Source organism: Lepisma saccharinum, chromosome 14 (assembly GCF_977018435.1).
Source record: "Lepisma saccharinum chromosome 14, izLepSacc3.1, whole genome shotgun sequence".
Taxonomy (NCBI): Eukaryota; Metazoa; Arthropoda; class Insecta; order Zygentoma; family Lepismatidae; genus Lepisma; species Lepisma saccharinum.
Window position 1 is genome coordinate 77,927,378 of NC_139242.1, and position 22,085 is coordinate 77,949,462.

A 22,085-nucleotide genomic window follows, 5' to 3' on the forward strand; every position below is an offset into this window, starting at 1 on the left:
AGGACACAATTTCTTTGATTTCTTGACCCTTAGCGTAAAGAAATGAAGGAAAGAAAATTAAGAACGACACCATGCATCACATTCGTCTTTGGAAAATACATAAAAATGTAATCGCTCGAGCGTGGAGGAAGATTGAACATAGCTGGTCAACGGAACACCGTTAGGTATAATGTAATGCGTTTGGAACACAATATTATATTGACGTATATTGCTGGAATAATTGTAAATTATGTGTCGAAACAAAGCCACGGGGGAAAAGTAGAATAATTTGTGGTGATGAAACACTACAGGTTATATAATTCCTGCCCGTCAAGCAGCGATTGAACTGATCATATTTCCCCTGAGTCGTCACTATGGCCGTGGTGTGGCCTTGGGTGAGACTGGCTGGAAAAGGCAAGGAAGCAGTTCACACATACACCGTTTATTGATTTGTTTCAGGAGGTTGTGATCTTCTTTCTGTAACCACTCCCACTCAACCCATCGGTTGAAGTTCCTGGGAGAGTTTAACATGCCGTAGGACAAGTAACCTTAATGTTTGGGTCGATTTCTGTTGTCGAGTGGCCAGCACAGCACTCTACGACACCAGGGGTTAAAGTTCGTTTCCAGGCCTGAAGATGAGTGTTCTTCGTGAATGTACCTTCATCAATTTCATCACGTCATCCTCATCTTAGCGATTAGCTAAAAGTGTCAGAAAAGCGAAGTATAATAAGCCATATCAAAATAAAATAAAATAAATGAATAAAAAACAATCAAATCAAAACCTAATGTTTGAATGCAATTACCTCATTACCTCCAGCATTACATGCGTGCACAAGCGCTGTGGAGTAGTTGGTCAAAGTACCAGATTTCTTCTAAAATCTCAGGCCTGTCGTAGGTTCGATTCCCAGCACCGTCAGCCTGAAGACGAGAATCCATGCTCTATCGAATCGTAGTGTTAGAATATGTATAGCCTAAAGCACTAGACAAGGGATAATGTCCAATTAACATTGCATGCTAATGTAGAACTTTTGTCACTAACATTCAGAATAGTGTTGTTGGTTTGGTGTTTCAAGTCCACTTTAGCACAGTAAGGCTAATCGGGACTGGACCTACAGTTTAAAGTGGGATCCGAACCACTGTGCCATGTGCCTCCACCGGGTATTGAACCCGGGACCCCTCGATTACAAGGCGATCATTCAGAGCATTAAAATAGTCTCTCGAAATATGAACAGGACTAACAAACGTGTGTTATAATTTAACACGTGCGTCAGTATCGTGTTAACAGTAACAATAGTGTCGCATTATTCGTGGAGTATTTCAGGGTAATGCAATGATGAATTCCAATTTGTTATTATTCATGCAAACAATATTAATATATGATTTTAATAAAATAAATGTTAAGTAAGATGGTACTATAATAAAATTCGCATGCGTATCTACTCAAAGAGTTACCTGGTGTAGTTCATATTCGAACATAGGGTCAAATATACTCTCAATTCACTTCGATAATTACGTGAATAACAGTTTTACATAACAGCTATTATTAGAATAATAATGGATGGACCGCCCTGAAACTGGAGAGGTTGGTCAAGATTAGGTTGATCTTGCCCTGATTAGGAACACATGGAAATAAGGTTTATATTGCTGTGGAGATAAATCTCAAGGTTTAGGAAAGCCACGGAGTAAATTAACGATAACAATATAAAGGATATTATATGCACAAACGAAACTCAAGTACATCACAGGGCGGTCAATAATAGACAAAAAGCTATACAAATACTTTAAGGAGGATGAGGACTGAGTCACGTATTCTTTCACCTCTCCGAAAGGTTGTGCAACTGAATGCATTGACTTTTCACGCTGATGAGTGCACTATTCGTTGCATGCGAGGAGATTGCATGTCGATTGCGACTCGCAAGCAAATTACCATCTTCAACACCTTCTCTTCTTACTGTAAAATTCACAGACGAGCAAGAACACCTAACTGGCTAACTTGAAGCCACAAAGTTTGGACAGGGTGACTAACATTGCAGTTCAATCTTCTGTGAAGTTTTATTCTAACTGTCTGTGGCTTCCATCAAATATCTAGGATGGGCCGTAGCTTCGTGACCTCCAGGAATACACCCGAGTTGGTATACTAAGGATGGTGAACTCGTTTTCCTAAATTGCCATGGAATGGCCTCAAAATATCTGACGAAAACTGCATCTTTCTGTCGGACACTTTGGTTGCCCACCTGTCAACTAAGGTCATTAACGAGAAATATATTATTGTCAAGAATACTACAGTTTATTCCATAATAACCAACATAGCCTACACATTATTTTCTAAGACTGCTAGATTTGTATATATTCCTGAAGAGAATCAGTATAATTGGGAACTATATGCTCTGTTCCAGGATAAAATCTTCTGCAAACTCACCCTTCACCACTCATTCCCTCCTTTTTCCAACAGCCACTTTTCTACAAAACTCTTTGTATTGGCATTGTCCTGCTGCATCCGCATGCATCAGTGTTCCAAAAGACTTTATATTTTATTTCTCGAATACTTGAATGATTGATTTGTTGTTTTAAGTCCACTTTATGCACAGTAAGGCTAATCGGGACTGGACCTACAGTTTAAAGTGGGATCCGAACCACTTGTGCCTCCACCGCTACCACTGCGCCATCCGGGAGGCCCATTTCTCGAATACTGATCCAATAGATGCAGCCATTGACTGCATCCATACTGGCCTCTCATTCAAAAATATCCTCTGAATATGCCATTATTTGCACCTCTGTCCAGAAATGTTCCGGTACCGGCACCCTTCAAGTTGGTTTGTTTTTGTTATTTAATTGTGTTGGCTTGTTATAGGGTTCATCTTAAGAACTCCTCAAAATATTGTGGTATGATCACAACACAAGTGATCATGCATCCATTTCGCCTTGACGAGAAGAAAACCAACACTTATTGTACCTCTAATTGAATTGTCAGTTATTATTTTTATTTGATAGTAATACTTCATTGTTCTGTGTCAGTGAGCAGAGAATATAACAACTAATATCTCCTGACAAGAAAAAGGAAGGCATGTTATAACAAGGGATTTTTGAAGAATCGAAAGAAAGTCATTACTTAGAGGGGTATCTCACTGCCTGATGGGTGGGGTTGAGACTTTTTTGCCCCATGTTTACTTACGGACTTTGAATTCGCCAGTGCTCTCCAAACATTCTAAAAAATACATGAGCTGAATTTCCATCAAAAGTGGGAGCAAACACTCGTTTTTGTTAATAAAACATTAAAATACTGATCAAGGCAAAATTTATCTTCTTCAGACGAAGATTCACAATAATTTTTTATACAAATTGTTTTTACCTCGGTCAGCATTTTAATGTTTTATTAACAAAAACGAGTATCTGCTCCCACTTTTGGTGGTACCTCAGTTGCATGTTCTTTTAGTGTGTATGGAGAGCATTGGCGAATACCAAGTCCGTAAATAAACCTGGGACAAAATAGTCTCAACCCCACCCATCAGGCAGTGAGATACCCCTCTAAGTAAAGAATTTATTGTGAATCTTCGTCTGAAGAAGATCCTGTTAGAGGGTGGAAACGTTACCTTTTTAGTGTATAAATTGTTATACAGGGTGGCTCAATAAGTCACTTAACACCCTCAGTACAAGGCCACTGCGGCATGGAATTTGAAATTGGCAATGACCATTCGTTATCTGGCCAAGGGGGAACCATATTGACGCCACCCACATGGTCTGCGGCCATCTTGATGTCCGCCATCTTGAATTCAACTTCAGAATTTTAAATAGGAACGGGGTCGTGCAACATATCAAAATGGGCTAGAATTTCACGAGAAATGCAATGGTGAAGGTTTTTTCGACGTATCTTTAACCAGTAAAAAGTTATGACTGAATTCTTGTACCAATTTGTTCCTTTTCGAGGTGTTAGAAAAATGCCTTAAAATTTGTTTAGCGCTTCGGTAATGCATCGAGATCAAAGTGACGTCTATGGAGAGACGTTCGCATGTCATTGCACATTATTTTAATCGGATACATCCATGAAGAGCTGTGCATTATGAATGATTGTCGCGAACAATTTACAGTGTGACGCTTCCATTGAATTAAAAATCCTTCACAGTGACAAGGCTAATGTTTATGTTCATAAGGAAGTTCATAAACAGAATATGTGACCCTTGTCATCTGATAACTAACTTTGGACAAAAACTGGTTCATAACGTTCCCATAAGTGTTCTGGTGTTCTTCCCTATTGAAAAAAAACTCTGTAAAAAGTACCTTCTTCCATAAACAAGGATGAAAAAAACTGTTTATTTAACAAATCCAAGTAGCCCTAAGCATTTAAGGTTCCGTTGATGGAAAATTGACTAACCAATCGTGTTCCACACAGCACGCCACACCATTAACTTACCAACACTAACCATTCAGCTTTGATCTGTCGAAAATGAGTTATCAGATAAAAATCATCGAATATTCTGTTTATGAACTTCCTTATGAACATAAACATTAGCCTTATCACTGTGAAGGACTTTTAATTCAATGGAAGCGTCACACTGTAAATTGTTCGCGACAACCATTCATAATGCACAGCTCTTCATGGATGTATCAGATTAAAATAATGTGAAATGGCATGCGAACGTCTCTCCATAGACGTCACTTTGATCTCGATGCATTACCGAAGCGCTAAACAAATTTTAAGGCATTTTTCTAACACCTCGAAAAGGAGCAAATTGGTACAAGAATTCAGCCATAACTTTTTACTGGTTAAAGATACGTCGAAAAAACCTTCACCATTGCATTTCTCGTGAAATTCTAGCCCATTTTGATATTTCGCACGACCCCCTTCCCATTTAAAATTCTGAAGTTGAATTCAAGATGGCGGACATCAAGATGGCCGCCGACCATGTGGGTGGCGTTAATGTGGTTCCCCCTTGGCCTGATAACGATTGGTCATCACCATTTCCATGTTGCGCGCTGCAGTGGCCTTGTACTGAGGGTGTTAAGTGACTTATTGAGCCACCCTGTACAATAAATTTTGCCTTTGTCAGCATTTTAATGTTTTATTAACATGGAAACAAGGCTTGACAGTTCTACTCATTTTTGGTGTTAAGGAGGAATTGGTGTTGTTTTGGCACCATCTTCGGTGTCTTGTTACACCACTGCGGTCACACCACATCAAATGTGGACGCCTTTAACACTGGATTAGGTGTTGGTGGCAACTCAGTTGAGTGTAGATAGGAGTGCTCGTCACTACCACGTTGAGGAAACACAAATATTGTTCTTGAATTTTCTTTGGTCGTTTCTAAACGTGTTCAGAACGGGAAATACATATGTAGTTCTCAAAAACACAACATTCTGGAAAAACTAGTCCATCCATGTCAGAATCTAGTTGTGGGAATACCGGCCAGCGTTAGATACCTTGCCGAAAGTCCTGAACAACAATGCTGCAACCTAAGTCATTTTTATCCTTGCCACACCTAGCGAAAAAGCGGCGCTGAGAAGCGAGCTACAAGTGTCCGTGAATAACAGCGCATGAGCAAAGGCATTTTGGGAATGATATTTCCTTTCAACCTCAGTCAACGGAAAACGAGGCAGTTGTAAACTTCCTCGCCCGAAAGCCAAAGGGCTTCGTCACTTTCCCTTCGGCGGCTGACACAGCGAGAATGCTTCGACGCCTTTCAAATCCATCAACCAGTTTCCTCATGCCATCGAGGGTCAGCAGAGTTACATAATGCCCACAAATACCTAACGGTTAACTGACACCTCTCCCTTACTCTTCCGGACGTATTTCCATTTTTGGATATTTGACGTCGCCTTTGCACTTATTTATGTCAATCACAACGACGTGGAAGAATGATAAGTACATAAGAACACGCAATGAACGTCCACACCCTGCCAGGACTTGAACCTAGAACCTGCCGGCCTCCGTGGCGAAGTGGTTAGCACACAGCGCCAAGACACCTGGGGTCCTGGGTTCGAATCTCAGTCTGGGCATTGGTGTTCTCTGTGACTGTCCCTCATCAATTTAATCATATCATTCTCATCTTCGCGATTAGCCAAAAGTAGCAGAAATGCGAAATAAAATAAACTTAATCAACCAAATTCAGTAAAATTCGTGATTGAAATTTTCCCTCTAATCTTGTAACATTGTCCTTGATTCCAGCGGGGTAATAGTATATGAAAACATGAGAATGATTCTGTATTTAATGCATTAATCATCTGAAATCTGAAAAGAATAAAGAAAAACAGATGCGTCTGGTGTATTGAAAATTAGTCTCCAGACGGATATAATTATAATACTGGTTATTACTTTGCATAATTGTTATTAGTGATAATAGTCATAATGTTATATCGAAGTGATTCTCCGTAAAAAAAAAAAATTAACGACGCCCATGTTTTATTTCCCAAATTGTAGGGTGGAGTTTCAACGCTGCTTCTACTGTTCTTTGGGGGGGGGGGGGTTCTGTAACAGTCTGTTGCACACATCACCGACAATAACCAATTTACAGACCCTAAAAAGCCACTATACCATTACACAGAAACAAAGGCGCTGCCACTTTTTGGTACGTTGTTTGCATTTTCTTTGAAGAGAACATTACGAAACTGTTCAGTATCTGGAACTAGTTGAACTTATCGTTGTAGAACGCTATTTCCATAACAAATTCCACGGCAGCCATCTTGCGAAAGCCACGCGCTCTTTCAGAATGGCTGATAATTGATTGAAAGTTGATTGGGTAACAGATAGGACACGAAAAATTTGAGTGTCACGATATTTTTCAACCGCTCCCTGGAAAATAATTGCGAGGCAAGACGTAATGTCATCACGATCCGGAAAAGAAAGATAATAAAAAATTGTCACGTTGACCGTGACGGAAAAAAGAAAAGAGCTGGTGATCTCAACGTACCGCACAACGAGCAGAATAGTACGTATTAATAATTTATCCTGCATATGCAATAGAATATGTTCGTGTTTGTGCCAACTTTTACTGGACCAAAAAGGGAGAAGTTTGAATGTTCTTTGACATCAGTTGGGTGCAAAAAATTATTTCAAAGAATTAATAGTTCCTTGAAATTTCAAAGTTCAAAAAATTAAATGTTCACGTGAAAGGTCACACAACATAAACTTCATGGTTAAAATTTGCCCCAAACTTTTATAGATGTCCATAAACATAACAAAATTTAATTAAGCATTTCTGTGTATTAATTGAGGGGTCTAGTGAGAGAGGGAGCTATGCCACAAATCTTGAAAATTTTATTTTTTGCCATTTTCAGTCTTCTCCTACCATCTGCCATCTATCATGTGAACTACAACCATGTAGCATAGCTCCCGCTTGTTCTGCAGCAGATTTTCTGAGTTCTTGAATACGTCCTCATCAGCATTTTGAGTGAGAGAAGGAGCTATGCCACTTACTGATGGTGTCTGCAATAGGAGTGGCAGAGGTTGTGTTGCAGTAACCGGTGCAAGATTTAATATCAGCCCTCAAGTTAAAAGATCTCATGGCAATAATGCCTTATATTCCTCAAGTTTTTCATGGCGTTTACCAAAAACTAAAATCCACAGAAACAATGGACAGTAAAGATCCTCCAGAAGACATATGAAGTTGTCTTTATGTAGATCATATGTAACCCTGTGAACATGATTTACACTGAGGCAAAAGTATTTAAGCCTTGTTCAAAGTATTTGATGTGCTAGATTGATTTTTTCACATGGGTATACTACAACAATATACCATACATGTTCATAATAAATTGTATTTATATTGAAATTCATATTTTTCCTTTTGAATAATTTACCTAAAAATATGTTCAGAAAAAAATACCCTTTGTTATACAAATTATGACTCAACGCAATGCTTTAGAAAACTCAATTTATTTCCATTTCTTGTCAAAGTGGCATAGCTCCCTCTCTCACTAGATCCTTCAATTATGAGAATATGAAATGAAAAAAGTAAGAAAACATTTGTGCTACTGGATCGAGTGTAAGTATAAAAATTATAATTCTTATTGATTACTATTATTATTTCCACAATTCAATTTTACATTAGTAGCTTGATTCTCTCTACAAACATTTCTATTGTAATACGAACCAGGACCAGGCAAATAGCCGGGAAGGGTCAGGGGGCAGAATTCCCCCCACCAAATCCTACAAATATCTAATATAAAAAGTGTAAATTGAGAAATTCATAATCAGGGCTTCTACACCACACTTTTTCGCCCTTAGATAGCGGCTGCTGATAAGGGATCAACCTATCCCCAGAAATAAAATTCAGGCTACATACCTGCCCATGGCTATATTATGTGGGTTTTAGCGTTGAAAGCATGTAGGATAACGCGACCATATTTTTATTTTATACTACCTGATTACCCGGCGTTGCCAGGGTATTTATTTATTCCAATATTGTATTAAGACAGGAAAATAATGAATTCTATCTATAGTGTAAAATGTAACTAATTTTAAATGTGATCGTGAATGTCGCCAATTAGCTTAGCGACTCCAAAAACTATGGATTCGACACTAATCTAGGTCATTTGTGGCATTTTATTTATCACCCCCTCTCACCCCCATGCCGATAGGTGATGAACTTGGAGTTGAATCGCATTGGGAGTGTCACGAAAACTGGATTCCATTCGCAACACAGCCTGAATGTCAGTCAACCAGAGAAACACTATCGTTGTGCGGATTGCATAGAGTCACGGAAGTCTGTATGTGCGGAATTTAATATCGGTGGTTCTCGATTATTTTTACATGTCACCCCTATGGGTGCCAGGGGTGTCTTACCCCAAAATATTATTTCCAGATTGCAAGTGATACGTGTACCAAGTTTGGTTGAAATTGCTCCAGGTGTTCGAGAGTTATGCCGGAACAAACAAATACACACACACACACACACACACACACACACACACACACATACATCCATTTTTATATATATAGAAGATAGATGGAAGAAGAAGATTAGTTCTGCTTGGAAAAATATAATTAGCAGTACAAGGCTGTCAAAAATGGGTTCATTTTGCGTTCACGGGGAAATCAATAATGAACGCTTTCATATTTTAGACATGTTGAAGAATTAGCATGAATAGTTATACAATTGACGAATCGGGCTATAATTTAAAGTGAAACAGCATCATATAAATATATATGCACCGAAGTACAGTCACTGGCAATAAAAATGGAACAACTAGATTCTGAAATCTTCGCTTCCCTGCAGGACGTTATGCCTAACTCGACGGCGGTGGTAGAAGTTGCCATCGAAAATTTGCTATTAAAATCAATTTATCTCCGTAGAGTTAGGCAACACACATAACGCCTTACAGGGAATAGAGCATTTCAGAATCTAGATGTCCCATTTTTATTGCCACATAATAATCCAGTTCTATTCGATCAAGCAAATTACTTGAAACAAATGAATTGAATTTATTCAACGTTTCATTTGGCCTACAGTCTACAGAGACTGTTCAGAATAAAATCTACAGAAATAATCGCTTTAATTACCACTCGTTCGAGAAAAGTGTAACGAATAAAAAAAAATAAAAGCTAAGTTTGCTTTAGGCTTACAGAGTGTAGTAGCCTCGGTGATATAGTGGTTAGGGTTATGCGACAAATGTCGGCTATGAAATGGACGGTTTCTTATGCGAGATCATCATTGCCCCTCATTGTTGTGATTAACCTAGAAAAAATTGATGTGCGACGCCAGAGTCCCTTAGGGAGGGCCAACTCGGGCCCTCCGCACTTCAGGGTGCCCCGCGCCAGATAAAAATATTTTTTTGGTATATGGTTTATAGGATGCTTCTGCTTCAAATTAAGCAACTAATCAGATTTTTCCTGACCTCGTGAATTATTTTCCCATACTTCAGAGTATCCAAAATTACTGAAATCATGTTCTAAACAAAGTATACTACGTAAAAACCTTGTGAAAATATTTAATATGCACTATTCGGATAATTATAGAATGAAATAGTGAGGTAAAAATATTATTTTATATGAAACAATGTAAATTCAGTAGACTTCAAAATTGAATGTAAGGTAAACAGAAGTGATTCATGAAAGAGGATGTCATTGGATATGAATAAAAATTGTTACTTCAGTATGTAAAATAATATAGTATGATATTGAACACAGTGTAATTAAACATAATGAACGTCACACAAGTGACATATTGGAGAAGAAAAGAAAAAATAGTTACTCTAAGGTAATAATACGAAATATGTAAATTAATCGTTTATTAATTGTAATAATATTTATATTGTGTTGTTTTTTTTGGACACCTGCATTTCAGACTAAGTAACAATATGTCTGACTTTTTCAGACCCAGTCTGCCTTCTGTAGAATATAAATTCCACTTCTATTGACGTCTAGGTTAAAAACTATAGTCCATTTTTCACTCGCTATTGGGTAAATTATTGATTATAATTGAAGAGTTCGGGTGTGAAACATGGTAAGTGACATTTTGGTTATTTCTGAGTTCATTAAGAAAAAAGGTTATTAGAAACTATACTGTAGATAAATTGTTTTCGTCTTTGGTTTTCCAATTTCAGAAGGCTTCACTGAGTCCAGTGCAAATTGAATGACATGACAATTTTACTCGAAAATTGAAGGATGGTACGTTTTACTTTCTAACTCAAAAATTACCAAAATGTCACTTACATCCGAACCCTTCAATTAATATAGCGAAAATAAACAATACTTTTAATTAATTTAATATATTTTGAGCAAATATCTACATATTATGTAATCATGAATTTTCATTTTTCGTATCTTTAATCCAGCACTTTCACCTCTTTACGTTTGCTTTCCCTTACTTTCATTTTTTTCCTGAAATGTCTCAGAGTATTCACATCATTTCTTTGTCCTCTATCTTGCGAGGCAATCAAAGTCAACAAAGGTCGCTGTGCTGGACAACAATGCACAAGCACTCGAGAGTAATAAGCAGTCTTGATGTTAAATGAACTGGCTACAGACAAACCAGGCAACCTCCAGAGTTACAAATAGTGTTGAATGCAGCCACTTTCCTCCGGCGGATTATCATATCAAACTTCCCGGGAAGGGGCGGGGGGTGTCATAGGCAACAAATAATAGTAATAAAACAATACTACTATTTTAAAATTGCCCCTTATCTCTAATAGAGTGTAAATTTCGATAAGACTGCACAAGATCGTCACCACCATTCCACAGCAAGTGTTGCCTGATTAACTGTTAACATAACTGCAAGAAGTTGACATTTGTTACAACAATAGAAGCTGACATTACACCAGCCCTGCCACTCTACATGTGTCCATTGCTGAATTAAGAAAATTTAATTTTATTATACCGGGTGATTATAAAGTTTCGATCCATTTCTGTGAAAAGCAGATATTAGACTCAAACCAATAATGAGAATGGAAAACCTAACACTTAGTAACATAATCTATCAAAACTTCTACAGATAATGTAAATCCAACCTCAGAGTAACACATAATCCATCACAGACATTGTACACCCAGCGGCGAGAGAAACAGTAGGCGAATTGTCCACCACCATTTTAATTTGGTCTGAATTACACAATGTGATGACAAAGAATTGAAATAAAGACGTCAATAATCAGAGAACAATGCCTGCTTCGAACCAACATAATTCCTTAAAACAAATCAGGATGTAGAATAAAAAAGTAGTGAAAATAGAGCTGGACAATTTTCCTACATTATCATTGCCGTTGACTGTACAATGCTAGAAAAGTTGTTTCGTGCAGCGGTGCGTCGCTGGGAGTTTTGTGTGGACGTGCAAGGTGGTCATTTGGAATAAGGCTCAGTGCAACCTGTGATGGATTATGTGTTACTCTGAGGTTGGCTTTACATTATCTGCAGAAGTTTTTATAGATTATGCGTTACTAAGTGTTAGGTTTTTCATTCTCATTATTGGTTTGATCTTAATATCTGTTTTTCACAGAAATGGATTGAAACTTTATAATCACCCTGCACGGATTTTAAGTGAAATTTGTTCATTATTTTGATTTTTAATTTTAACAAAGACTCAAACACTGCTTATTATTACGATTATCTTATTTCTTGTGAGATTGATTTTCAGACTCGAACAACGGATACAGTAAAAAGGTTGGCAAAAATTCAGTCTTTCCTCCCTGATGCACAGCGAGGGAAAACTATAGCGTTTGTAATTTTGCATTAAAATATAGATCCTGTTCCGATTAGCCCATCTGTGCATCAAGTGGACGCATAAGAACTCAAGATTTAATGAAATGAGGCAGGAGCCTCCGAAGACACCGGTGCACTGTTCGACACGTCACTACACGGTAATAAAATGAACAAATACAGTTCCGTCACTCAAAACTTAAAATTCCCTCCTGGCATTATTTTTTTTTTGTGTGACTTGTTACGAAATGTATTTCTCGAGTGAAGGTGGAAAGTCTTGGTGCTCCTAAAATTTTTCTATGCCCTTTTTTTTGAAAGTCGAGAATATCAGGGTCAGCTTAAGGGCCGGACTGCCCGTGGGCCTCTCCCTTGAATTGAAGGTATTGTTAAACAACATAATAAGTATATTGCAAAATCGTAAAGCAAATTAAGTTAAGATATTTCTATTATTTAGATTTCATTATGTAGATATTAAATAAATACATACTTACAATAAACATGCTCTTTAACAATAACAGTGAAGTTATTTTAAAAATAAGGTTATTATTTTTACTCATTGGAACCGTAAATATATAACATGGCCAAGTTTCTTTTTTATTCATGGGAAGCCAGGGTGCAATGTTAGAGGGTAAAAAGGGGCTCTAAAAGTACACCTCACCGGGTAATTTTTTTTTATATTGAGCCACCCTTTGAATAACATAACCAAGAACAATCAAAACTGTTCACCAATGATGCATTTTCCAGCAGTATGCATTAAAATTTTCATAGAAAGGAACTGACTTGCATCATATGATGCACGTTGGCTACCTTTGCAAATGATATACCAGGATGCATCAAACTGTAAATATGATCCTTGGCAAAGGCCAAAAAACGCACTTTAGTGATGCATTTAGTTTTCTGTGTGCAGGTACACCGGACCTGCTTGAGCTCCGTGACCCAGAAAAAGAAAATGGTAGCAGGCTGTAAATGGTTGGCAGAAAGGAAAGAAATCCCGGGGCGTTTATTGTATCGGTATCTGGGATAATTGCCTCCGTTAAACCATTTTCATGTGAAGTTTTTCGTTCAGAACATGAGAAAACTTCCTGGTTTTTCGACTTGCCCGTCTGGCATCCTGGGAAGAAAACAATAACGCTCGCCTGGGCTGATTCCGATCGTGTTTGGCATTGTTCGCCCACTCGACACTTGGAAACACACAGCAGAACAGAATGTGAAAATGATAAACGCCATACGTCTTTTAGCGCTGTCGAATCCTTTATGTTCTGTCAAGTCAGGATATCGCTTGTGTTGTCGTCATTATTTTATAGATGTAGGAGTCTGGAAACATTGCGGAAAAGAGCTGAATCGTATCCAGTGAAGTACTCAAATTTCAAATAAAGTTCTTTTAAAGACGATTTTAGTAAAAAATGATATGAGATGGTATCATCAGCAATTTAACTCTTATGTGATCATAATATATTACAAAATGTCATGTGGGTGGGCTGAACAGACAATTTGGAGCTGAAGAAGTATTTAAACTATAAACTGATTTCGAAGAGCATATGGAATTTTAACCAGAATGCCTCATAACAATTAATTTCCATCAGTACTTTTAAAAATTAATGAACCATACACGAGTTTATTTATGATTAAATGTTTTCGGGAAATAGTCGTAACTTCCACTCTCCTGTTTCTTTATCGATGACGTACTACCTTTCTTGTGGCATCAGATTTATCAATTCATATTGGCGTAAATTTATTGCTTCGAAATAATTTAGTTTCAGCTATGTAGCTACTTTAATTCTTGAAGCTCAAGGTACTCCTGCACATGAGTAACGCAACAAATGCAGAAACAGTTGTGCTATGGTAAAACTGAAGTGAGATGAGTCTGATCGTTTGAGTTTAGAGTGTTAAGTCCGCTCTAAGCACAAATATGCAAATTGAGACTGGACCTACAGTTTAAAATGGGATCCAAGCCACTGTGTGCCTCTATCAGGTATCAAACCCGGAACCCATCGATTATAAAGCGATGACGTTACCATTACGCTACCAGGGAAATAAGTGAATCTGATGTAACCTTCACAATTAACGATGCACCGAGATTAGCCTGCTCTACAATCAGATAGACTCAATTAAACTGGAACGAACTACTGTGCAATGTTCCCCCACCGGGGATAGAACAAGGAACCCCTTGTTTACAGCACATTTACATAAACAGTTTGCGTATGTCTTGCATTTCACAGTCGTGAAATCTATTCTTCAATATTTTGAGGTTGTAAAATATATTAATATGTTTTAAACGTTAAGCTCTTGGGACTGTCCCAGATTTGGATTGGAGAAATCAAGTTAAAATACTAAACGTTTTGTTTTCTTAATGCAATACACGTAAGCTATAAAATAATATAATGCAGGACCGGTGAAAACATTTTGTCTGTCAGGATCGTAGCTTTAGTGAGGCCAGGGTTGCCACCTTGACAAACATAGTCTGTCTGTAAAATCCTGACTATGGCATTGGTCTGTGTACGAATTCAATACCCTGTCGGGCCACATTGGACAATCCTTCTGAATGATCTTGAAGCGAGTGTGAAAGGAATGTGCGACCTTTCGCAATTTCCGATTACACACGCACCTGAAAGCGTAGTTGACAGAACCCGTTGTTTGGTCGTTGCCAGTTCCTGTTTGACGAAAGTTCTCTTCGTCGCTCACACCTCGTCGAGTGGAGAAACCCCGGCGGCTGCAGCTCAGCTTATTAAAAGACAAACGTGCCCCTCCCTCGCGCTTTGCAAGAACAGCTCCCGCCTCTGTGAGAGAGAAAATTACAAGGAAGTCCCGAAGGGAACGGAAAAGGAATTTGGCCGTTGTGCAACAAATGACGAAAGATCCAGCACAAGGATTTGCAATGCCGATTTCAAATGAGACCACTATAGGAGGATAAGAGGGGAAGGTTATATACAGCTATATATACTCACCCCCATTCTCCTATACGCCCAAATTGCCAACATGAGAAATGTTTAGAATCATTTGGAGTATAGAAAGAATCAAGTACTTACAGAGGAATAGGAACACAGAGAAATAGACTGAGATAAAGAAATTCATAAGAAAATGTAGAGAAGAAACACGAAGAGAAGAAAAGAGAGAGAGAGGAGCAACTTAAAGGAAGCAATAGAGACACAGAGAAAGAAATAAAGCAAGAAAGAGATAAACAGGAAGATAGAAGGAGAGGAGAGAAAAAAGAAATAATAAAAATTGACGATAGAAAGAAGAAGATAAATTGAACAAAGAAAGAAACAAAGAGAAGGAGGAAAGATGTAAGATAGAGACATAGAGCAAAAGATATGTACAGAGATAAAAGAGAAAGGGAAAAATGAGAGGAAAAAGATGAAGGGAATGGAAAGAAAGAAACAAGAAGGAAGAAAGATAGAAATGAAGACATGGAGAAACAGGAAGGAAAAGCAAGAAAGAGATAGAGAAGCAGGAATTAAAAGAAAGAGAGGTAGAAGGGAATAAGATAGAAGGAAAGTGAAAGGAAACGTGGAAAACGTGCGTATGTGCGTGTGTGTCAGCAGGGGGGCGCGAGGGGGTGCGTGCGTGCGCACCCCTGAATTTTCTTCCGCACCCCCTACTTTCACTGAAAACACCAACCCTTAGTGTGTTATAATTTGTCATGTCGTCATACTGAGTCCCGAATGTTAGGTACTGAAGTAAGACCGTTATTATTGTATGCAACAGGCAAGCACTGAAAGAGATGCCGATATACATACTTTTCTGTACTGGCGGCAGCCTCTATAAACATTTTTTTTCTATCGTCAGCATTGTTTTATGATTTTCTTCTTCATTTGTTTCGTCACGTGGTCTGCTTGTGGTTTTCGATAATTGCCTATAACTTCATGTGAGTTATGTTTTTTTTCCGCCTACCTGTTCTTCCTCACACTGGAACAAAAATTTCAGCTGCTTTCAAGGTATCACCAAGTCGTGCTCGGGAAATTATTTAATGCGAGTTGTTAATACGTTCTATGTATTTGTTCCACGCAGTGGCGGCGATTAGGACCACGTTTTGCCACTTTTGCTCCTGTACTATGCTAAACCTTATCTATAATACAAAGGGAAAGTAGAGTCGAATTACTTTCGGAACATCTCCAGCGGACTGAGCGAGTCTGTCTAGCGAGCCTAGTGGGCGTGTAGAACCTGATCAAGGGGCTTAGCAATAGGTTCTGGGTTGAGATGACGTCAGCGGCTCGCTTGGTTAATTGGCTGCTTTGAGAGTTGTGACTCTTTCCGATGCTTCAAATGCATAGCAGCCAAAGATGTTACGGAAATAATCTCCCTCTAACCCCCAAGTTTGGGCACATTGCCCCTCCCAGTTTTGGAACCCAATCGCCGCCACTGGTTCCACGTAACATGTCTAGTAAACGTACCACTTCAGGATTTTTCAAAAACTGTTAGGAAGAGGCCCAATGTTCACGAATAAATTTGACAGTTCGTTGTTGTGGATAGTGCGGCATAAGGGATTTTAACGAAGACGAAGTTGCTGTGCACTTCGCGTTTTGTCCTGAAGTGGCAGACGGAAGGTAAAATGTTCTATGTAGTTTATACCTCCATTGGTTGCATTGAAAAGGTTAAAAAATTATGTTTTTAAAGGCAAAGATATTTAATTTTGTATTGCACTACATAGTTCAATAAAACTGCAACGTGTACCTTAATGTTTACACTGTACGACCACTTTCTTGGAGTATAAATGAGACTTAATACATATCATCGTGGACATGGAGGGCAAGGAAGCACAGCCTCCCTGGAAAATGAATGCCAATCTAAAGTTATATATTTCATACATATAATTTCAGTAATTTATGTTAATCAGTAGCGGCGATTAGGGGTGCAGTTGCCGCCTACTTTTTGCTATTTTTGCCCCCGCACTATGCTAAACCTTATGTACCAAGGGAAAACGAACTGTCCTTGCACGCCCTGACTTTTGGCACCTTGCTCCCCCAATTTTGAAAGGTTGCATGCGTGTTTCACGTTTTCCTTATTTTCAGCATTGCACCCCCTACATTTCTTTCCGCACCCCCTCAGCACCCCTAGATGATTAATCCTGGCGCCGCCACTGTGTGTGTGTGTGTGTGTGTGTGTGTGTGTGTGTGTGTGTGTGTGTGTGTGTGTGTGCGCATACGTGAGAGTAATTGAGAGAGAGAGAGAGAGAGAGGGGGGAGAGTGATAGTGGGAGATAGAATCTTAAAGACACAAGTAATGAAGCAATGGTGGGGCAGACTTGGCCTTGGCTCACCCAAAATCAGGCTGGGCCACAAGCTGGCCCACTGTCTTGTGAAAGTGTCGGCTCCCCCTATCCCTCGTCTCTATCCGGACCTCTGGATTTCTTCCCGCTTTAATCCTTCAAATCTCTCCTTTCACCTCACCCTGGGTGCCATGCGAGCAGATTATATTTGCGCCGGAATTACAAAAGGGGGGTTTCACATAACAAATTATATTTTTAGTCCCTGGTTCGTTACACATGTACAGCAAGTGAATAAACAACTGGTTTTAGATGGACAGTGCCGTATTTCTTGGAATCATAACATTTCTAGTAGGATATATTGGTTTATTATACGTAGTTATATATATATATATATATATATATATATGCAAGACACACATGGAAACGCTATGTAAATATGTATGTACATATTTACATAGCGTTTCCATGTGTGTCTTGCATAGACAAAACTCTAAATCAACATAATTGCGCACCTATGGCTTACACCATCGTCACTTCCTTTACCGCAGGGTTAGCAAAACTATCTCTGCGGGCCTACCCTCAGCTGAAATGATATTCCGTTCATAACAAATGCGTTTCCTTACGCCTTTACTCTTTCTTATGGGCATCAATTATTCAATACGGAAATATCCACATATTCAAAGCTTTTTCTAAAAGGGGACTTGGGACAGCAACAGGGGTTGGCTTACCCCAAATGCTACATTATTATATTAAGTATAGCCACCAAAAGTGGACTAAACTTGAGGAGACGTTCCTCTTCGTTGATCAATGGGTAAACACTGTTCTTTGATAAAGCCAACTGGCCTTTTTTATAGTCGGGGTAAACGTCCGTGGACGTGGACCCCGTAGCGTTTGAAAAATGCCACTGCCAACGGTCTTTGGTAAGACAGCTAGCTCCCCCAACCGGGGAGATAAAAAACAGAGAAATCTAATATCCAGTAAAGCACAATCTAATAAGCACATACACTTACATGCAATAATAACATAAAAGTACACTCATGGAAACATATTACTTAATCCTACACCTTGTAGCTGGCCAGCAATTAAGTAATACAATATACAAAAACCAGTAATGGTCAATCCGACCATTACAGTGTCAAAATACAATAACAGGTAAATTTCGTGGTAAAAGAAATTGAAAGTGATAATATGGTGGGAAACTTCCATCTGTGACTCACGCAACAACAACGTGCACATCAAAATATTTTTTTCTTTGAAGATGTGCCCACCCCAAATCTTTAACAAAGATAGTCCAATAGTCCACTTGCACCAGAAAGTCTGTCTCCAGTCTCCACCACTGCTAGAGAACAGAATGTCGCAGATTGTAATGGCTTTGGATAGAACCTTTAACGAAGGACACGAACGCTTGCTACGACTTCCTTGTCTCTCTTTCAATTCCTTGTCCCATTTACCCTAACTACAACTACAAGCAAAACTGAAAGGTAGCATGGCGTCTGAGCTTACTATTTGGTTAAGTTTCCATTCTTCAATGTATGGATTTCGACAGATGGTCTATGGCTTTCAGAGATATTGTCTACGGATTCTAAATGCGCATCACCATTATTGGGTCTCAGTTCTCTGTATGCGCAAGGAATATGCGAAGCTCTAATTGTAAGGGTGGAGGCAGAGCTATCCTCTATTCATTGCTTTGATTAATTGATTACTTTTATTTTAATTCGCTCATCTGTCACTTTTGCCTAATCACAAAATTGTAAAATACCAGGACAGGCTGGCAAACCATTCGTTTTAAAAGATTTTTCAGTGTGCCCTAAAGCATGCTAATCAAAACTAACCATAAGCATGACTCCTTCCACTAAGCATTTCATAATCAAAGAAATCGTCAGATTTACGTGTTAGAAAATGTGTAAATTACAAACTAAGATTATGACACACTTTCTAAGAGCCATCTGCAAACGAATCGTGAAAAGTATACCAACCACAATAGGGCGTCGGATACGATAACAATATTCGTGAGTGTAACCAGTTCAGCGAAACACTTCGAACGACCACCGACTACAACATGTGGTGCTGTAGTACTTCAGCAATCTATCGGTTACGCAAACCAAAGTTCCATATTTGCTCGAAGTTATTCGAATGTCTGATTTCAGTTTATCTTCAGAGAGAGAGCAATATTTTTTTTCTTATCTTTGCCTGTTCATTGTTGTTCTTTTATTTCTTCAGACTTTTGTGTACTTCTTGTAATTCGATGTTTCACTTCAAGGCAACACGATTTATATTATGTCGTGAGCCAATAATAATAATAATGCCTAACTCATTCAAGAAATGGTCGATCTGTGTAAAGCTTTCTGTGGAATTTCAACATAGAGCAAGATGGTGAGTCTATAAATATATGTTTGTGAGGATTGGAAGATTTCTAGATGTTTCAGAGCTGTGTTGAGATCGCTTTTGACAGAAGCTACATCTAATGTGTCAGAAATTAAACTGATATTACCTGTGCCTGACTGAAGGTTTGAATGGAAGCTTAGCCTGCTCCCCTATCATAGTGCTGTTAAATAATCACAATTTCATTATAATAACATGCAAAAACATGCTTCTCACCCCCTAAGAGAGCTTTGTGATCGAAACTGCAAGCGGCTGGCAACATGCGACAAGATTCCTTTCAATCTAAAGCAGAACATTAACCACGCATGCGCGAACAACAGACCGAGGCGACAACATGCACGGTAGTTTCTATAGGCTTCCCCTCAAGTGAGTTAAATAGATTGATTGATTTGGTTCTCTTCGTCGCTTTTCTACCAATCGTGACGGTTAAGATAAACTATAAGATGAAATTGCCACAAACACACATGAACAGAAAACAACGCAAGTCCATACATGATTATGCTGGGTCAGACGCCAGAGCCTCGTTAGACTGCAACATTCAGTCCAGGGTGTACGTGAAAGTGAGGTTGACACTTCGAGTGCCTTCTTAAAGACCCACTCCGTACACACAGAGTTATACCGTCAAATTTTGATTATACTCTCGAATGACGAAAAATTCAAGAAAATGAGAACAATCTTAAAATCCGCAGCCTCTGAAGCAGGAGCACCCCCTCCCACCCCCAAGCCTAATGGCGCGTACAACCAGATCATAGCATACTCCCCTTAAAGTATATTATTACGACAGCGTGTCTACTATTACTTTTTTCAAACTTTACCGAACACTTTTCTTGTTCTGCCCCCCTCCCCTTCCCCACAGGTTGAACCTCGCCCACGGAAATAAAGAATGTGAATTTGAAATTCTGCCTTCTCTGCATCTAACGGATTAAATATGGCGCACCTAATCGCACAGCCATGAAATTAGGCGGCTGGCAGTAGTTCGCGCTGTTGCCACGTCGGAGCACAACCCCGTGTGTTCGGAGGTTGAAGAGCAGTCCGACGTGTTGTAGATATGGGACCTGTAACGAACTTTCAATTCGCACGATCACCAGCTCTGTATCGAATGGGACGCGAAAGTGCCCGAGAGTGTGTGTGTGTGTGAGAGAGAGAGAGAGAGAGTGTGTGAAGGGGGAGGGGGGGTTCTGTCTAATGCTCGAAGTAGGCAACGCAGCGCTGTTGTCGTTTTACCACACAGTGCGGGGGAACCAGCGACTTTTGTCCCGCTCTCGCTTTGCTTTTCCCATATGTGGCAACAGCGCAATTCTGCCCAGCCGCCTATTTTCATAGTCGAGCGTATAGTAGCAAAAGTGACTTGGAACCAGCTAAAGTAAATTAATCACTAAGGCTAAGGAAATATATTTTTATTCCCCCTCCCACTCCATCTTATCTCACATATTACAGCATGGTGACAAGACGTAAACTTTTTACATATATTTTTGGAAACTATATACAAGTTAAATGTTATATTATTTTAAGGAAACAATCCCCATTATGATGGCGCGGCCACAGCCATAATCCCTCCCTGCTCTGAAGAAACTAATCAAGACTTAACGAGGGTCATCCATTGAAATTCCCGACCAAACCTCGCTATACGTTACTGCAACTGAATTCCAGTGCGAAGGTGTTTTACGATGCAACAATCGACCGATTGTTATCGGAGAGATCGTATCGGGTTTCAGGCTCCTCCCTGCCTTCTTTTTTACTTCTCCGGCATTTCCCGAAGACACAAAACTGTGTCAATGGAAAGCGATAACCATCCAAGGTTGTTCTTTGTGTCGTGAGAATAAAATGACGTCCTATTGTTTTTGTATCCTTCCCGAATTCCCCAAAAGTCGATGGCAGAGAATACGAATTAAGCCTTAGTTCCCCTGTAAGGTTCGCTACAGGGTAATTACTAATTACAGGCTAATTGATTTGGCTGGTCATATAGCTCCGCAGCTTCCTCCTGCGTTTCTAGGATTCTATTTTTAGTATTTGGGAGGGGGCTAGAGTGTAAGGGGGGAATGAACGTGTGGTCTATTATACCTACATAAATCAATGAGTAACTGTTACTTTTCTTGAGGAATTTAATATGGGGAAGAACTAAATTTGAGAACTATCATTGCAACTATGTGTCCTCTCTGGTGCTAAGGTGAAAGGATTTTTGGATCGTTTTCGGCAAGGAAGCTAGGCTTCGTATACTACAATTAATGACCATTGATCTTGTATGATTTGTTACTTTTCAAGTACCAGTAAGTCTGAGTTACTTCTTAAGATGCAACTGCGACTTACTTACTTTTTGAACCAAGTAACAAGTGATATAAAATATATGCGTTAACCTATACAATAGGGTGTCATACTTTGATAACACGATTATTAT

The 22,085-nt window shown here is 39.0% G+C and overlaps 2 protein-coding genes across 2 annotated transcripts in view; one reads left to right on the forward strand and one right to left on the reverse strand.

Annotated features, from left to right (window-relative positions):
* dila (centrosomal protein dilatory) overlaps positions 1 to 22,085 on the reverse strand; it is a 229,124-nt gene that overhangs the window by 84,590 nt on the left and 122,449 nt on the right. The gene's annotated exons all lie outside the window — the stretch shown is intronic.
* Positions 1 to 22,085, forward strand: part of Cht6 (Chitinase 6) — a 149,604-nt gene that overhangs the window by 1,049 nt on the left and 126,470 nt on the right. The window lies entirely within an intron of this gene.